Here is an 18,443-nt window from a genome sequence, read left to right on the forward strand (position 1 = left end):
GGGAGAAATGGGACGGGGGAGAAATGGGGACACAGAAGGCAGATACTGAACATGGGAATAAAGGACAGGGACACAGAGGAAATGATGGTGGAAAGAAAAAAGTCAGCGACAAGAGATCCTGGAAAGCAGAAAATGGATGAAACTGGTGTGTGGGAGGAGGAAGGAAGGAGCAGAAGATGGATGGGGTGGGGGGAGGAGCAGGAGGCAGATGGGGCTAGGGGTGGGAACAGGAGATAGGGCTAGGGGGTGTGGTTGGGGAAGGGAACAGAGCAGAAGATGGATGGGACTGGGGGAAGGAGCAGGGGTTAGATGGGGCTAGAGGGTATAGGTAGAGGGGAGGGGAACAGAGTAAAAGTGATGGGCAGACTCTTCAGATGGCCCGCAGGGTAACCCCAGGAAGGTACTAGGTGTTTCAAGATACAGACGTACTGATTTTGGTAAAATGGGGGAATATCTGAAGAAGGAGCTGATGGCATGGGTCAGGATAGGTGAAGCGGAAGTGCAGTGGTCCAAGCTGAAAAGGAAAGTAAACAAAAACAAGAGGAACAGGAAGCCTATGTGGTTCTCCAAACAAGTAGCTGAAAAAATAAGAGCAAAAGAGACTTCAAGAAATACAAAAGAACGCAACGAGAGGATCACAGAAAAGATTATCGGATTAAACTTAAAGAAGCAAAGAAGGAAATACAGGTAATGACAGTGCAGGCAGAAGAAAAATGGCTGAAGATATAAAGAGAGGTGACAAGACCTTTTTTTTTAGATATATTGGGAGAGGGCGTGGATGGGCACTCGATACCTGGGTAATATACTATGGGGACAGAAAGAGGGTATATTAGCCGCAGCACGTAGACTCCCGATAGTAATGAATCACCTGCTCTACACAGACTGTATTTTGTGCAGACAGCTATCCGCGCCACCCCGGGTTTCATGTGGGGGGAGACTGAAAAGGCATACCAAATTTGGGCGACTAAGGGTCTATGCACACTAGGGCAAATGTGGGAGGACGGGAGAGTAAGGGGATTTGAGGGGCTACAAGTTGACTACGACCTAAGAGAGAGAGAGATATGGTTTATTACCATTGCCTGAGAAGCTATATACTCAAGAAGGCCTCCGAGGAATTGGATTTTGCAGAAACTGGCCTGGAACGAGCATTGAGAGGGGGAGGGGGAAGGGGAGCATAACACGGATATACCGGGCATTATTGCTCTTGACCACCCCTATAGAACCATATACCCATAGGTGGGAAAAGGCATTGCAGACCACGCCCATGGCGGAGTGGTGGGGGAGTAGCTTTAGATTCTTGTTAAAGCCATCGATTGCCCAACCACTGATTGAGAACGGATATAAAATGCTATATTGGTGGTATTATACTCCAGAGAGGTTACATAAGATCTACCCAGGGGTCCCTGCAGACTGTTGGAGAGAATGTGGTGAACCTTTATGCACGTCTGGTGGGGATGCCCAAAAGTACAAACATATTGGCAACAAGTGCTCGAAAAGGTCAATAGTCTGGGTACAGGGGTAAATCCGGTCAGAGTGGAGCACTGCTTGCTTCACGTCCGTCCTCCAGGTTGCCGCGCACCAGAACATAAGCTTATATTTGCAGCGGCTAGATTGGTCTTGGCGTGAGCATGGAAGCAGGTGGAAGTTCCATCTATGCACAGAGTGGGTCTCAAGGTGGACCATATCTACCAGATGACTAAATTAACAGCATTGAGGACAGGGCACATGCAGAAGTTTAAAAAAGTGTGGGAACCTTCTGAGAAAAAGAAAGATGTTTTTTCAACCTGCCGACTGACAGAGGAGGGTTAGAGGGGGGAGGGGGGTTTTAGGGTCTGGGGTTTGGGACTGTTGTGCTATGTGTTAATAGGAGCAACATGTTAGAGTGATATGGTTTTTTGTACTATTAGTAGAGTGGGTCTGCGTACTACTACTACTACTTAACATTTCTAGAGCGCTACTAGGGTTACGCAGCGCTGTACAATTTAACAAAGAGAGACAGTCCCTGCTCAAAGAGCTTACAATCTAATAGACAAGTGAACGGTCGGTCCGATAGGGGCAGTCAAATTGGGGCAGTCTGGATTCACTGAACGGTAAGGGTTAGGTGCCGAACGCAGCATTGAAGAGGTGGGCTTTAAGCGTACCCAGACAGTTGCTGTTTTTGAAAATATAATAAATAAACTTTAAATGTCCATGACTAAGTCAAACTGAACCATGTTCATCAGTCATGTCCCTCCACAACAGTGCTGAAGCCTCTCCACCTCCAGCAGCCCTTTCAACAGTACAGATTTCTTTGAATAGTACGTTATGTCCCTATATAGCAGCTGCCTTTTATTATTGGGATGGTTTATTTGATAAGCCTGGATTGGTTCTTTCCAGACTATCTCCTGCAGTGGCGTTCCTGGGGGGGGGGGGGGGCGGTCCGCCTCGGGTGCACGCCGCTGGGGGGGTGCCGTGCGGGCCTGTCCTCCGTTGGTCCATGCTTCTTCTCTGCCCCAGAATAGGTTACTTCCTGTTCCGGGGCAGAGAAGAAGCATGGACCAACGGAGGGCAGGCCCGTGCGGCACCCCCCCCCCCGGGTTCCTTCGCGGGGGTGTCCTTTCGCCGGGGGGGGGGGGGTCCGAGCTGCATCGGGGGGGGGGGGGGGCGCTGCACCCGGGGGGCCGGGCGCATCGGCGATCCGCCCCGGGTGCCAGCCCCCCCAGGAACGCCACTGATCTCCTGTATTACACAATCCTTTCTTTCCACCAGGACTAGGGCAGGGCACTTTTCTTAACTGGTTCTCTGCGGGATTGGAGACTCTGGGACAGTTTATTGAGTACGGCAAAATGGTGTCATTTGATTCTCTGGTTGATGCTTATTCAATTTCTGTGCGTGATAGTTTTGCTTATGTCCAGGTTTGACATTTTCTCTCATCAAAGGCAATTTGGTGACTAGGTGACTAGGGAGGATTCTATTTTGGAGGATTTGTGTGAGGATTCAGGTTCTTCATGGGGTCTTAGTTCTTGTTTTGACTCGTAACCACTTGTAACCACTCGCCTCCAACTACCCTCCTCTCCTCCTTCCTGTACACATTAATTGATTTGATTTGCTTACTTTATTTCTTGTCTTTGAGCAGGGTCTGTCTTTCTTCTATGTTTGTGCTGCGCTGCATACGCCTTGTAGCGCTATAGAAATGCTAAATAGTAGTAGTAGTTGTTTGTAGGCGTATCAGCATAATAAGTTGCGGCCTCCTGTGGATCATCGTTTGCACTGGCAGCGGGAACTGGGGTTCACAATGGGTGATGATGCATGGGCACATATGGAACGCATTGCCGCTCAGCTTAAAAACTATGAACTAACTAACTTTCACAAATCCCTGAAGACAAAGCGTACCAATAAGAGCAGTAACTATAAATGTCATACATTTATTTTATTTATTGCATTTGTATCCCACATTTTCCCACCTATTTGCAGGCTCAATGTGGCTTACAGAGACCTGTAATGGCATTGCCATTTCAGGGTAGAAGATACATTTGGTATTACAGTGAGATCAAGGATGACATAGAAGAGATAAGCAAACAGTCATCGCAACCTTATCTATTATCAACAAGGTTTTTTGCTTATATCTGCTTGTTTGAACTTTGATTACGTTATTTTCTACGACATTTCCACCTTACCCATTATCAGTAACTAGTAAAAAAGGCCCGTTTCTGACACAAATGAAACGGGCGCTAGCAAGGTTTTCCTCGGAGTGTGTATGTTTGGGAGAGTGTATGTGAGAGTGAGAGTGAGAGTTTGAGAGTCAGTGAAAGTGTGAGTGTGTGAGAGAGAGAGTGAGTCTGGGTGTGAGTGTGTTTGTGAGAGAGTGTGTGTGTGAGAATGAGAGTGTGTGCAAGTGTGTATGTGAGACACAGTGTGATAGAGAGAGTGTGTGTGTGGCCATCCATGGTCCTCTGTGCCCTGCCCCCTCCATTCATCCCTTTCCAGCATTTCCCCTCTCTGCCTGAGGCCTGCCCTGCAATCCATGCTCCTCTGTCCCCTGCCCCCTCCATTCATCCCTTTCCAGCATTTCCCCTCTCTGCCTGAGGCCTGCCCTGCAATCCATATCCATCCATGCCCATCTGTCCCCTCCATTCATCCCTATCCAACAATTCCCCTCTGTCCCTGAGCCCTGCCCTCCCAATCCATGGCCATCCATGTTACTCTGTCACCTGCCCCCTCCATTCATCCCTATCCAGCATTTCCCCTCTCTGCCTGAGGCCTGCCCTGCAATCCATGGTCCTCTGTCCCCTGCCCCCTCCATTCATCCCTTTGCAGCATTTCCCCTCTCTGCCTGAGGCCTGCCCTGCAATCCATATCCATCCATGCCCATCTGTCCCCTCCATTCATCCCTATCCAGCAATTCCCCTTTCCCTGAGCCCTGCCCTCCCAATCCATGGCCATCCATGTTACTCTGTCACCTGCCCCCTCCATTCATCCCTATCCAGCATTTCCCCTCTCTGCCTGAGGCCTGCCCTGCAATCCATATCCATCCATGCCCATCTGTCCCTTCCATTCATCCCTATCCAGCAATTCCCCTGTCCCTGAGCCCTGCCCTCCCAATCCATGCCCATCCATGCTCCTCTGTCCCCTGCCGCCTCCATTCATCCTTTTCCAGCAAGTCCCCTCTCTCCCTTCCATGACCCCCCCTCGCATCCATGCTCCTGTCGCTCCCATGTCCCAGCCTGGCCCGCCCTCTTCTCCCCCCCCCTTCGCATCCATGCCCCCCCCCTTCGCATCCATGCATCCCTTTCTTTTTTTCTTCTTTTAAAATTTACCTCCGTGGCGGTTCCGGCAGCGAAGCGTCAGGGAAGGAGGCGGCGCTCCCGACGTCTAGGTTTCCCTTCGCTGTGTTCCGCCTTCTTTTGACGTCATCCTTGACGTCAGAAGAAGGCGGAACACAGCGAAGGGAAGGCTAGACGTCGAGAGCGCCGCCTCCTTCCCTGACGCTTCGCTGCCGAGCGATGCGATTGGGTGAGTGTCATTGCTCCGCCCTCGACGTCATCACGTTTGACGCGTGGGCGGGGCAGACACAATGCGATCTCACCCCCTTCACTTTTGGCTAAGAGAGGCTTCATAGAACGTTGGAGGTGCGTTTTATATAGAGAGATGTTTTCTACTTATACTTGTTTAAATTTCGATTATGCTAATATCCATGTAAAACCAACTGTTATCTCCTAATGTACTATCTACCAATAACAACACATTGTAAGCCACATTGAGCCTGCAAAGAGGTGGGAAAATGTGGGATACAAATGCAATAAATAAATAAAAGAAATAAACTGTTTCATTGAGGGTTTCTGTTTCTTTTGTACCCTGTGCTTTCCCACTCATGGCAGGCTCAATGTGGCTTACATATTGTATACAGGTACTTATTTGTACCTGGGGCAATGGAGGGTTAAGTGACTTGCCCAGAGTCACAAGGAGTTGCCTGTGCCTGAAGTGGGAATTGAACTCAGTTTCTCAGGACCAAAGTCCACACCCTAACCACTAGGCCACTCCTCTCCTCCTCAACTTCTTCGCTCCTCCTCAACTCCTTTTCTTGAAAAGTCTTATATAGGTGGTATCTAACTCCTGTACATTTACATCATATGTTTCCAATTTTATCGCCTTGGTGTTGGAGAGTTTCTGGACAGAGGGGTACTATGGGTCATCTCTGGTGGTCCTGTGTTGAGGTGCGTGCTTTTTGGAAAGCAATTCAATATAGACTACAGAGTTGGCTTTCAAGACCCATTAAATGGTCACCTGAATATTTCCTATTTCTGGGTAGGCCTCCGGGTCTAACCATGCCTCAGTCATTGTTGGTTCGTCATGCCATGTCGGCAGCTAGAGTTACACTGGCTGCTTCTTGGAAGTCCCCTCGGGTCCCTTCTTTGATAAAGTGGTTAAATAAGGTGTGGTATATCTGTGAAATGGAGAGACTGAGTGGTAACACTTTATCAAAGTGGGAGGAGGTTTGGGATCCTTTTACTTCAAAATGTTCATTCTAATTGCTGTTTGTGGAAGCTTAAGGGGTACTGTGATGGGGTGATTATTTATTTATTTTTTTGGGTGGGGGGTTGAGTTTTTGTTCTTTCAAAATTATACTACATGGAAGTTTCTTGGTTGTGTTTGGATAACTGCTGTTGGGACTTATTCCTTTTTGGGATTTCTTGTGCTGTTTATTTTCAGTTTAATGACTTGTTGTATCTGATCTATTTTGCTGTCTCAAAGTGTTTAATAAAGACTTCTTTAAATTTCAACAGTACAGATTTCACAACCCCAAGACACTCCAGGATGAAGGGTTTTGCAGACCAGATCCCAGCCCTGGGATACCCACCTCTATCAGTGCCTCCTCCATCTCCACAGACAGTTTAATCTGTCCAAAGTAGGGAAACAGACAGAGGGAGGAGAAGAGGAGATGACAACCTTTTATCCCACCAGCGCTGAATTCCTGAATGGTCTCGGCTGACCTTAGTAAAGATGTGCAGGAGGAATTTTATACTTACTTGTTACAGAAGGACGAATCTGTTCAGACATCTCTGATTCAGGATTTTCCATGAAAGGGAGATCTTCCTCTTGCTTAATACTCAGTGACAACACAGATGTTACAACTGGAAGGTCTGTGATGAGAAAACACATTCACAAGGATTCACAATATCTGATAATACTAAATTAGGAAACTGATTTTAAGTGTCCAAATGTTCGATGTGAATGACCCATCTCCTGTTATCTAAAAATGCAAAGCCCACTAAATCCAAAACATTTACTTACTGTTGGCGGAGTCATTTGGATTTTCTTTTCCCTCCCACTCACATTGTTGAGTGAAATATTTCTCATCTTCCGTTTTAATCTTGAATATAACATCAGGATTAAGAATTGAATAACCTGTTGATAAGAAGTAGGAAAATTACATTGAAATTGTATTTGTAGAATCCCTCGGGAGGTTCCCTCTGCTTCATGTTTTGATGGAGCAGTGCGTGATTTGTGCATGGAGGTCTGTGTATAGGTATCTTGAGACGCGTGTATTTGTCTGACAAAGCTTGGAGAGAAGAGGCAGCAGTGGTCCGACACTTGATTAAGATTATATCATAGAGGTTTTCTGGTATAGAGAATTCTCTTCATTTCCCTCCTAGGTGGAGGCATTGCAGGAATCAATCTTCTGGTTACCATTTGGAGAGGTTATATGTTGTACAGTATAGTTCAAGTGTGCAGCTGATATGTCATGACCTTATGAAGTCTCAGAGGAAATCTCTCTCTGGTCTTCTGTGCCAAAATATTTTGTATAGGAATGGAAGAGAGACTCCTGCTGGTGCTGTGTGAAGCCTCTAGTTTATCTTACAACAGAGAGCAGCATCTTTTTGCAGATCCTGTAGCAGTGGAGTCTTTCACAGGCTCCTATTGCATATGGGATGGTATCAGAAGCCAGGATCTAAATTTCAGGTGCCCATGGTATCTAGTTCCTGTGATTTTTACACCACTGATTACATAATGTGCTTGTGTGGTAGATGATAGAGAAACATATTTACCTCGTGAGATGAGGATGTCATGAATCTCCTTGATGACCTTCTTGTACAGCTCCTTCTGCCTTTCTCCCAGAAGGTCTCAGTCCACTTCCAAGAAATAAGCAGCAACATCCTTGAAAGTGACCAATGCCTAGAACAGCAAACAGGATACCCTATGTCAGAGTTTCATTATTTTTTCACTTCATTTTATTTCTTTAAACAAACTATCAACATAATTCTAGACTGTTTACAATAAACATATGTAATAGTTCACATAAAAAGAAACGATAACAGAAACAGAAAATCATTCAAAATAAAATGGGAAAGTAAAGCAGTCAAGCCTTTATCTTTTTTCAGAACATCAAATAATGCTACACACACCACAACTTCAAGGGTAAATTGTTCCAGTTGTATACATCATACTGAAAACACACACTGTCTCGTAGAAGTTTTATACCACAGCACTGCTAAGAAGAACGAAGGTTTCTAGAAGGAAGACGTTTAAGTAGTGTGCGATATTTTATAGGTGTCCTATGCAACTCCCTCAGAATGGAAGAACTAGGCATTAAATGGGCAATTCTAAATCAAGGAAGGTGAAAGGATCTCACAAACGTAAAACCCGTTTTTTGAAGCTCTGGGACCCTTATCTGTCCTCTCTGTCCCCTAGGGGAAGAAGTTTGATGATTAACGTGTTGTGATTGCATTATCTCTTTGATCTGCCCTCTTATCGAATAACGACTCCAAATTATTGCCTAATCTGTGTTGGGAAGGTACCTGGGTGGGTAGAGGGTAGGGTAATGCAACCCCGTATCCAAAGCGCCCTCCGTGTCGCGACTACAAGGGACATATTCTTTGCTGATGCACGTAGCAAATCATAAAGGCCATCAGCCAGGAAAGAAGAGCCTATCTCCAACTTGACCAACTGCTGCACTAAACCAGCCCTGTCCAAGACCGAATCTGCCCAGAGAAAGCAAGCGCGGGCCACTAGCCATGCACAAACAGACGCTTGCAGCACTAGAGCCGATAAAGCGAAAGATACATACCTGTAGCAGGTATTCTCCGAAGACAGCAGGCTGATTGTTCTCCCGACTGGGTGACGTACACAGCAGCCCCCTCCAACCAGAAGAGTTTCACAACAAACTCAAAAAGTCTCGCGGGAGGCCCCGCACACGGGGCATGCCCACCGCGCATGCGCAGCCATCTTCCCGCCCGTGCGCGACCGCTCCCACTCAGTTAAATAAAATAGCAAAGAAATAAGAAAATAACAACTCCAAAGAGGAGGATGGAGGGTTGGTGAGAACAATCAGCCTGCAGTCCTCAGAGAATACCTGCTACAGGTATGTATCTTTCGCTTTCTCCGAGGACAAGCAGGCTGCTTGTTCTCACGACTGGTGTATCCCTAGCTCCCAGGCTCACTCAAAACAACAAAGAGGGTCAATTGGGCTTTACAACAGCGAGGACATAACAAAAATTGACCTACGAAGAACAACTAACTGAGAGTGCAGCCTGAACAGAATAAAACTGGGCCTAGGGGGGTGGAGTTGGATTCTAAACCCCGAACAGATTCTGCAGCACCGACTGCCCAAACCGACTGTCGCATTGGGTATCCTGCTGGAGGCAGTAATGAGATGTGAACGTGTAGACTGATGACCACGTAGCAGCCTTGCAAATCTCTTCAATAGTGGCTGACTTCAAGTGGGCCACTGATACCACCATGGCTCTAACAATATGAGCCGTGACATGACCCTCAAGAGTCAGCCCAGCTTGGGCATAAGTGAAGGAAATGCATCTGCTAGCCAATTGGAGATGGTGCGTTTCCCGACAGCAACCCCCTTCCTATTGGGGTCAAAAGAAACAAACATTTGGGCGGACTGTCTGTGGGGGCTTGTCCACTCCAGTTAGAAGGTCAATGCTCTCTTGCAGTCCAATGTATGCAACTGACATTCAGCAGGGTGGGTATGAGGACGGGGAAAGAATGTTGGCAAGACAATTGACTGGTTCAGATGGAACTCCGACACCACCTTCGGCAGGAACTTAGGGTGCGTATGGAGGACTACTCTGTTATGATGAAATTTAGTATAGGGAGCATGGGCTACCAAGGCTTGAAGCTCACTGACCCTACGAGCTGAAGTAACTGCCACCAAGAAAATGACCTTCCAGGTCAAGTACTTCAGATGGCAAGAATCCAGTGGCTCAAAAGGAGGTTTCATCAGCTGGGTGAGGACGACATTGAGATCCCATGACACTGTAGGAGGCTTGACAGGGGGCTTTGACAAAAGCAAACCTCTCATGAATCAAACGACTAAAGGCTGTCCAGAGATAGGCTTACCCTCTACACAGAAATAGTAAGCACTAATTGCACTAAGATGGTTCCTTACTGAGTTGGTTTTGAGAACAGACTCCGATAAGTGTAGAAGGTATTCAAGCAGGGTCTGTGTAGGACAACAGCAAGGATCTAAGGCCTTGCTGTCACACCAGACAGCAAACCTCCTCCACTTTGAAAAAGTAACTCTTGTTAGTGGAATCTTTCCTGGAAGCAAGCAAGACTCGGGAGACACCCTCAGAAAGACCCAAAGCGGCGAAATCTACACCCTCAACATCCAGGCCTTGAGGGCCAGAGACTGGAGGTTGAGATGCAGAAGCACCCCCTCGTTCTGAGTAATGAGGGTTGGAAAACACTGTAATTATCCGGAATGAGTAGGATATATGATCAATAATATTTCACTATCCTACCTATTTTGCAACGTGTTTGAGGGACACACTGGTAGATAACATAAGAAAAAAACACTCCAATCTCCACGGTTCTTCGGAAGACAACTCCAGAAGAAGAGGAAACCAGATCTGACGGGGCCAAAAGGGCGCGATCAGAATCATGGTGCCGCGGTCTTGCTTGAGTTTCAGCAAAGCCTTCCCCACCAAAGGTGTGGGAGAATACGCGTACAGAAGGTCGGTCCCCCAATGCAGGAGGAAGGCGTCCGACACTACCCTGTCGTGGGCCTGTAGCCTGGAACAGAATTGAGGCAGCTTGTGGTTGGTCTGCATGGCGAAAAGATTCACCAAGGGGGTGCCCCACTCCCGGAAGATCTTGCGTACCACACTCGAATTGAGCGACCACTCGTGCAGTTGCATAAGTCTGCTCAACCTGTCGGCCAGACTGTTATTTACACCAGCCAGGTATGTGGCCTGGAGGAGCATGCCGTGCCAGCAAGCCCAGTGCCACATCCCGACGGCTTCCTGACACATGGGGAGAGATCCGGTGCCCCCCTGCTTGTTGATGTAGTACATCGCAACCTGATTGTCCAAATTTGGATAACTTGAAAGGACAGCCGATCTCTGAAAGCCTTGAGCACGTTCCAGACCGCTCTCAACTCCAGGAGGTTGATCTGCAGACCTGATTCCTGGAGGGACCACAGTCCTTGAGTGTGAAGCCCATCGACATGGGCTCCCCAGCCCAGGAGAGATGCATCCGTCGTCAGCACTTTTTGTGGCTAAGGAATTTGGAAAGGACATCCCAACGTCAAACTGGACCGAATTGTCCACCAGTGGAGTGAATTGCGGAAACTGGTGGGCAGTCGGATTGCATCCTCTAGATTCCCCGCAGCCTGATACCACTTGGAAGCTAGGGTCCATTGAGCTGATCTCTTGTGAAGACGAGCCATGGGAGTCACATGAACTGTAGAGGCCATATGGCCAGGAGTCTCAACATCTGCCGAGCTGTGATCTGCTGGGATGCTCTTACCTGGGAGGCAGGGAAGAAGATTCTGCGCTCTCACCTCGGGGAGATAGGCATTAGCCGTCTGTGAATTCAGCAGAGCTCCAATGAATTTGAGTGACTGGACTGGGCGGAGATGGGACCTTGGGTCATTTATCACAAACCCCAGTAGCTCCAGAAGTTGAATAGTCACCTGCATGGACTGAAGAGCTCCTGCCTCCGAGGTGCTCTTCACCAGCCAATTGTCGAGATAAGGGAACACATGTACGCCCAGCTTGCGCAGCAATGCCGCAACCACCACCAGGCATTTTGTGAACACTCGTGGCGCAGAGGCGAGCCCAAAGGGCAGCACACAATACTGGAAATGCTGTGTTCCCAGATGGAATCACAGATACTGTCTGTGAGCTGGCAGTATCGGATGTGAGTATAAGCATCCTTTAAATCCAGGGAGCATAGCCAGTTGTTTTTCTGAATCATGGGAAGAAGGGTGCCCAGGGAAAGCATCCTGAACTTTTCTCGGACCAGATATTTGTTCAGGCCCCTCAGGTCTAGGATGGGATGCATCCCCCCTGTTTTCTTTTCCACAAGGAAGTACCTGCAATAGAATCCCAGCCCTTCTTGCTCGGGTGGCACGGGCTCGACCGCATTGGCACTGAGAAGGGCGGAGAGTTCCTCTGCAAGTACCTGCCTGTGGTGGGAGCTGAAAGACAGCTTAAAAAAGCGGACACAGGTGGCGAGACAAGCTCAGCGGGATCGTCTTTTTGGAGCTTGGCCTGGCTTTTCGGCGTCGATGTCGACAGCAATGGCACCAGCGGTGTCGACCTTGGCACCGGATATGGCATCGACCTCAGGAGAGTAGGTACCACAGGCCCGACAACCACCTCTCGCTGGGAGCAGTCAGCAGTCGAGTGGGCCTCCACCTGCCTCTACCGTTCCTGCTATGCAGGCCCATCGGGATCGACCCTTTTCGGACCCGACCCCGGGGAAGCGTGTGGATTCCACGTCCTCCTCGTCCGTACTGCGGAGCACCAATGACGTGCATCGAAAGAAACAAACTAAGAAGCATTGTCATCGGTCGCCTCCTTCCCACGGTACTGGGAGCTCCGGGGTGTCAATTTGGCGGAATGGAGATCAAATTGAGGGCGTACCCACACTACACTATTTGGAGAACCCACTGGAGGTTACGAGAGGCCACCTTTGGTGAAAAAATTTTAACCTCCCCCCCGACCGGTAGATCGTCCGGTATGGGCACTTTTATGGCGGCTATGCTCTCCTGGATCCAGTCAAAAGCCTGTCCCTTGCTTTTGCTGGGGAACTGCCGGGCCTGCTTGGTCAGACGCTGTTGACGTGAACGAGCACGCTGGGGCTGAGCCTGAGAAGGCTGACGGGAAGGAGGATTGTACCTACGCTTAGTATAAGCATAAGAAGCAGTCTTCTTTCCCCTGAAAAATCGTCTACCTGAAGAGGTAGATGCTGAAGGCGCCCGGTGGGAGAGGTTGTCGAGGGCGGTTTCCCGCTGGTGAAGCTGTTCAACCAACTGCTCGACTTTCTCACCAAAAATATTACCCCCCCCCCCCCCGGCAAGGGACATCCGCAAGCCGCTGCTGGGTCCGGTTGTCCAGGTCAGAGGCGAGCAGCCATGAGAGTCTGCGCATCACTATACCTTGGGCAGCAAATCTGGATGCAACATCACAAGTGTCATAAATACCCCTGGACAGAAATTTGAGACACGCCTTCAGCTGCCTGACCACCTCCTGAAAAGGCCTGGACTGCTCCGGAGGAAGCTTGTCAACCAGGTCCACCAGTTGCCTCACATTATTCCGCATGTGGATGCTCGTGTAGAGCTGGTAAGACTGGATCTTGGTCACGAGCATGGAGGAATGATAGACCTTCCTCCCAAAAGAGTCCAGAGTGTGAGACTCGCGCCACGGGGGCGCAGAGGCGGCATCCCTCGAACTCTTGGTTCTCTTGAGAGCAGAATCCACCACCGCGGAGTTGTGTGGCAACTGCGTCCTCATCAACGCCGGGTCGCTGTGGATCCTATACTGGGACTCGGCTTTCTTCGGGATGGTGGGGTTAGATAAGGGCTTCAACCAGTTCCAAAGCAGTGTCTCCTTTAGAACATTGTGCAATGGGACCGTGGAAGACTCTCTAGGTGGTGATGGATAGTCGAGGACCTCGAGCATCTCAGTCCTCGGCTCATCCACAGTAACCACGGGGAAGGGAATGCTCACAGACATGTCCCTAACAAAGGAGGCAAAGGAAAGGCTCTCAGGTGGCGAAAGCTTCCTTTCCGGTGAAGGAGTAGGGTCAGAGGGAAGACCACAGGACTCCTCGGAAGAGAAATACCTGGGGTCCTCCTCCTTCCCCCACGAGGCCTCCTCCTCGGTGTCGGGCATGAGCTCCCTGACTTCAGTCCAAAACCGGGCCCATCTCGACTCAGAGGAATCAGGTCCTCGATGATGACATCGCGAGGTGGACTCCCGCGTCGGCGGGGACAAAGCTCCCTCCATCGACGGAGAGTCCACCTGAGTGGCGGCCGAGACCGATGCCGCAAGCGGTACCGGTGTTGGTGACTGCATCACAGGGCCCAAGCTGGGCAGACTTATACGGTCTTTGCCCTGAAGAGCACAGGTACAAATCAAAGTAGGGTATACACAAAAAGTAGCACATATGAGTTGTCTTGTTGGGCAGACTGGATGGACCGTGCAGGTCTTTTTCTGCCGTCATCTACTATGTTACTATGGGGCTCATTTTCAAAGCACTTAGCCTCCCAAAGTTCCATAGAAACCTATGAAACTAAGCCTCCCAAAGTGCTTTGAAAATATGCCTCAATGTTACCTCCTGGATGAAGGGGGAGCGGTCCTCCCTGCGTCAACGCTTCTCGGGTGCCGAATCTCTCGACGCCCCAGAGCTCCCGGTACCGTGAGAAGGAGGCGACCGATGACGATGCTTCTTAGCTTGTTTCTTTCGATGCATGTCATTGGTGCTCCGCGGTACCGACGAGGAGGACGTGGAATCCACACGCCTCCTCGGGGTCGGGTCTGAAAAGGGTCAGTCCCGATGGGCCTGCATAGCAGGAACGGTCGAGGCAGGTGTAGGCCCACTCGACTGCTCACTGCTCCCAGCGAGAGGTGGTTGTTGGGCCTGTGGTACCTACTCTCCTGAGGTCGATGCCATATCCGGTGCCAAGGTCGACGCCACTGGTGCCATTGCTGTCGATATTGACGCCGAAGTGCCAGGCCAAGCTCCAAAAAGACGATCCTGCTGAGCTTGTCTCGCCACCTGTGTCCGATTTTTTAAGATGAGACACAATTTGCACGCTTTGGGGTTATGCTCAGGCCCGAGGCACTGAAGGCACCAAGCGTGGGTGTCGGAAAGCGAGATTGCCCGGCCGCACCAACCACACTTCTTGAAGCTGCTGGGAATCCTTGATGTCACTGACGGAAAAATCACGGCGGTTAGGTCAAAATTGTCGATGGTGGCGGCAAAAAGGGCCACTAAAGGGAAAAATGCAGACATGCAGCCAAAAGGGCTGTGGCGGCGGTGAAAGGAAACCTAAGGCGGCCAAAACTAATACACTACAGGAAAACAAGTTTTTTTTTTTTTTAATGAAAGAGAAAAAAGAAAAAGAAGCGCGATCGGCACCAATAAACAAGAGAAAAAGCGAACGAATCGCTAGACGGTTTCCAAGGGCTGAGAGGAGAGGGATGCAACACAGTTTCTCTCCACCGCGGAAAATGAAAAAGCTGAGTGGGAGCGGTCACGCACTGGCGGGAAGATGGCCGCGCATGCGCAGTGGGTGTGCCCCGTGCGCGGGACCTCCCCCGAGACTTTTTGAGTTTGCTGTGAAACTCGGAGTGGTGTTGCGCTTTCAAATCGTGATTTACCAAAAATGAGTCTGGCTGCCGTGTTTTGGGCGGTTTGGATTTTTTTCAGGATTTGGGCTTTGCAACCAATGAAGATGCTGTTGCAGTAGTCAGCGTGGGTGAGTACTGTGGATTGTACCAGATAGCGGAAAGTTGTTTGGGGGAGGAATGGTTTTACTCTTTTCAGTACCCACATCATGTTGAACATCTTCTTCGTCATGGCTTTTGCGTGGGTGTCTAGAGTTAGGTGATTGTCTAACGTTACACCCAGAATTTTTAGATTGTCTTATAATAGTAAGGGATAATAGTTGTGAATCCTGGTTGACGGAATTGAGGTCTCTTACCAGCATCAAAACGTCAACTCTGATAACTACTTTTTTTTTTTTTTAACTGTTTTAGTTATATAGTTTAACATACACATCAAAGTATATTGCTGTAATCTACATGTACAAACTCCCATATCCCCTCCCCCATCCCTCCCCTTGTGTCTCTTCTGTTTTCATCCTGCAATAATCCCGATACTGCTGCCCCCGTGGTTAGGCTTATGGTGTATTTCAGTCCATGCGCGTTTAGCAGCGTTCAGAGTCGCGGTGTCATCAACTGGGGCGCATCAAGGTCAATCCCAGCCTGGTGTCTCCATTCCTTGTAATTATCCCAAATTTTTGAGAACTGGGCTAATTGTCCATTTTTTACCGCCGTCAATTTAGACATTTGGTAGAAGTAGTCCATTTTATGTATCACTTTCACTGCTGGGGGGGGTCAATTGTTGCTTCCATGCTGATGCCACTGCAATCTTGCTCGCCGCCAAAAACATGGAGGCCAATCGATGTAAAGGTTTCGAAAGTCCTGTGGGTCGAAAGTGTAGTATGCAGTGGTCCATTGTCAGTGGATATTCTTTGCCCAGTATTTGTTTAAGCACACCAAGCAGTTCTCTCCAGTAACTTTGTATTTTTGGGCACGTCCACCAGATGTGTAGCATGTCTCCCTTCACTGTACACCCCCTCCAGCATTGATTCGACGCTTCTGGTAACATTTTGGCTAATCTGTTCATAGTGTAGTACCAGCGATATAGTATCTTGTATCCATTCTCTATGATGGCACTACTCACAGAGCTACTTAGCAAAAAGCCTCATGCTCGCTCCCAGCTGTGTACATCGTGTCTAGTACCTGTGTCTTGTTCCCATCTCTTTGTGTATTTCAGTATGGGTGTTCTATGTGCTAATAATGCTGCATATATTCGGGTTATACATCCCTTGGTGCTACTCCCTCCCATTGCCCGTTCCAGCTCTGTTTCCTCACCCTGTAACTCTGCCTTCGCTTTTCGAAGAATGTAATTTCTAATTCTTGAGTAGTAAATTAAATGATGCGGTTGAAGGTCGTATTCCTCCTGTAGCTCATCATAGGGATGTACTACTCCCTCTTCCCATATTTGTCCTAGCTGTTTAAGCCCTCTCTGTTCCCATTGTTTATACACTGTGTCCCCCTCTTCCCATTCAAAGCCCGGCGCTCCCCTAATGTGCATCTTTTGGAAATATGTTCTATTTGGGCAAAACTGCTGACGTATCGTGCTCCAAGACAGGAGTGGTAATCGAATTGCTATTGGTAGGAGTGCCGCCATTGCTCTGATTCGCGTTCTGATAACCGCTTTTTTATGTGTATGCACGCCTATATCAGAGTTGTGCATGGCAGTTCACTGGTGAGGAGTGGCACTGCTTGGGTCTTGAACTCATTATCTTCTGGTAACACAGCATTGCTTCTTTCATCAGTACTATGACAGGTATTGGCACTTCAAAAGTTGAAAAATCAGAGGGTCTTTGATGATTGTTCGAAGTTGGTATGGGCTTTGAGGAATCATCATATTGTTGAGCAGAGCATCTTGCATTGCTCCAGTAGCCTCGGCATTGAGAAGTTATCATGTTGAGCAGTGCATCCTGCATGACTCCAGTAGGCTCATGTCGACGACATGGCGATTATTGTAGGAGGAACCAGATTCTGAACCTCGGGCGTTAGAGCAGAAGGGGAACAGAATCAGTAAGTGGCACTGCCACTTTAAAAGCTGAAGTCCAAAAATCTTTGATGTTTGCTCAAAGTCAGTATTGACATCAAGGTGGAGCGGCTAGTCTGCTGGGTCCCTGCAGCACAGTCAGAGCCCACAGAAGCATCCAATTCTCATTGAAATTTGGCCATCTGTATTGTATACAATGTATTTATTTGTTTTTTAATGTAGAAAAATGAGCACAAAATACAGAGTTTAAAATTGCTGTTTCTACCAGCTATAATAATTTTTAAAGCTGTTTTAGACGATACTCAATTGTGATTTAATGATATTCATATCTACAGATGGGAAGCTTTCAAATAAATTAAAAAGCTGTCCAGAAAGAAACAAAAAACAAAAACCTTTTTCCGTCCACCTTTTAAGGCACTGTCTATCCAGTTGAAACAGCTTTACTACTAGTACTTATCACTTCTATAGTGCTACAAGGCATACGCAGCGCTGTACACCATACACAAAAAGACAGTCCCTGCTCAAAGAGCTCACAATCTAAATAAGTCAGGTAACAGACAGAACAACTATAGGCTTGTTTCAGATGGAACAACAATTAAAAAATGACAATGTGGAGCAGAGGAGCTCCTAGGTTTGCTTGCTTTGTTTTGAGTGTATGGCAACGACGGCTGCGTGGGGGAGTGGAAACAGAGATTAACCAAATGGGCTTCCTTGCTTCCAGTGGACTAGATTGGATGACTTCCACTCCTGTCTATTAAACGTCTGTGCAGCATCTCATAGGTTTGCTTGCTTTGTTTTGAGTGAACAGGGATGACGGCTGCGCTGGGAAGGGGAAACGCAAATTGTCCTACTTGGCTTCCTTGCTTAGATAGGCTCACTTCCACTCCTGTTTATTTAACCTCCTTGTTCTACCCAGATGCACTTTAAGGAGGTAGAAAATCCCAGAAACACCTGACCCAAGGAGCGTGCATGACCCATTATGTGACCTGAACTTATCATCCTATCAAGTATGTTGTTTTGGGTGTACCAAGATGGCGGTGGCTGCATTTGAGAGAATGAAAACTTCCTTGGATAAAGTGGCTTCAGCCTTTTCACATCATGCCATCTCCTTGACCACACCAGGGGGAGGAGCTCTGAACATGCTTTGTCTTGTCTGTTCTTTCTTGGTCTAGACAGTGTCTGCAAGAGCTGCAAAGAGGGAAAAAAAGACTGAGAACAAAAGCAAAAGCTTTCTGTCTCTGGGGTCTGGAAATCACTGCAAGACCCAGTCTCAGATCTGCAATTTATCTGAGACCTGGAATCAGCTCAACCTCCTCCTGTTTTATTCATCTGGCCAGGAAAAGGGAAATCTCCAG

This window comes from Microcaecilia unicolor, chromosome 1 (genome assembly GCF_901765095.1).
Source record: "Microcaecilia unicolor chromosome 1, aMicUni1.1, whole genome shotgun sequence".
Lineage (NCBI taxonomy): Eukaryota > Metazoa > Chordata > Amphibia > Gymnophiona > Siphonopidae > Microcaecilia > Microcaecilia unicolor.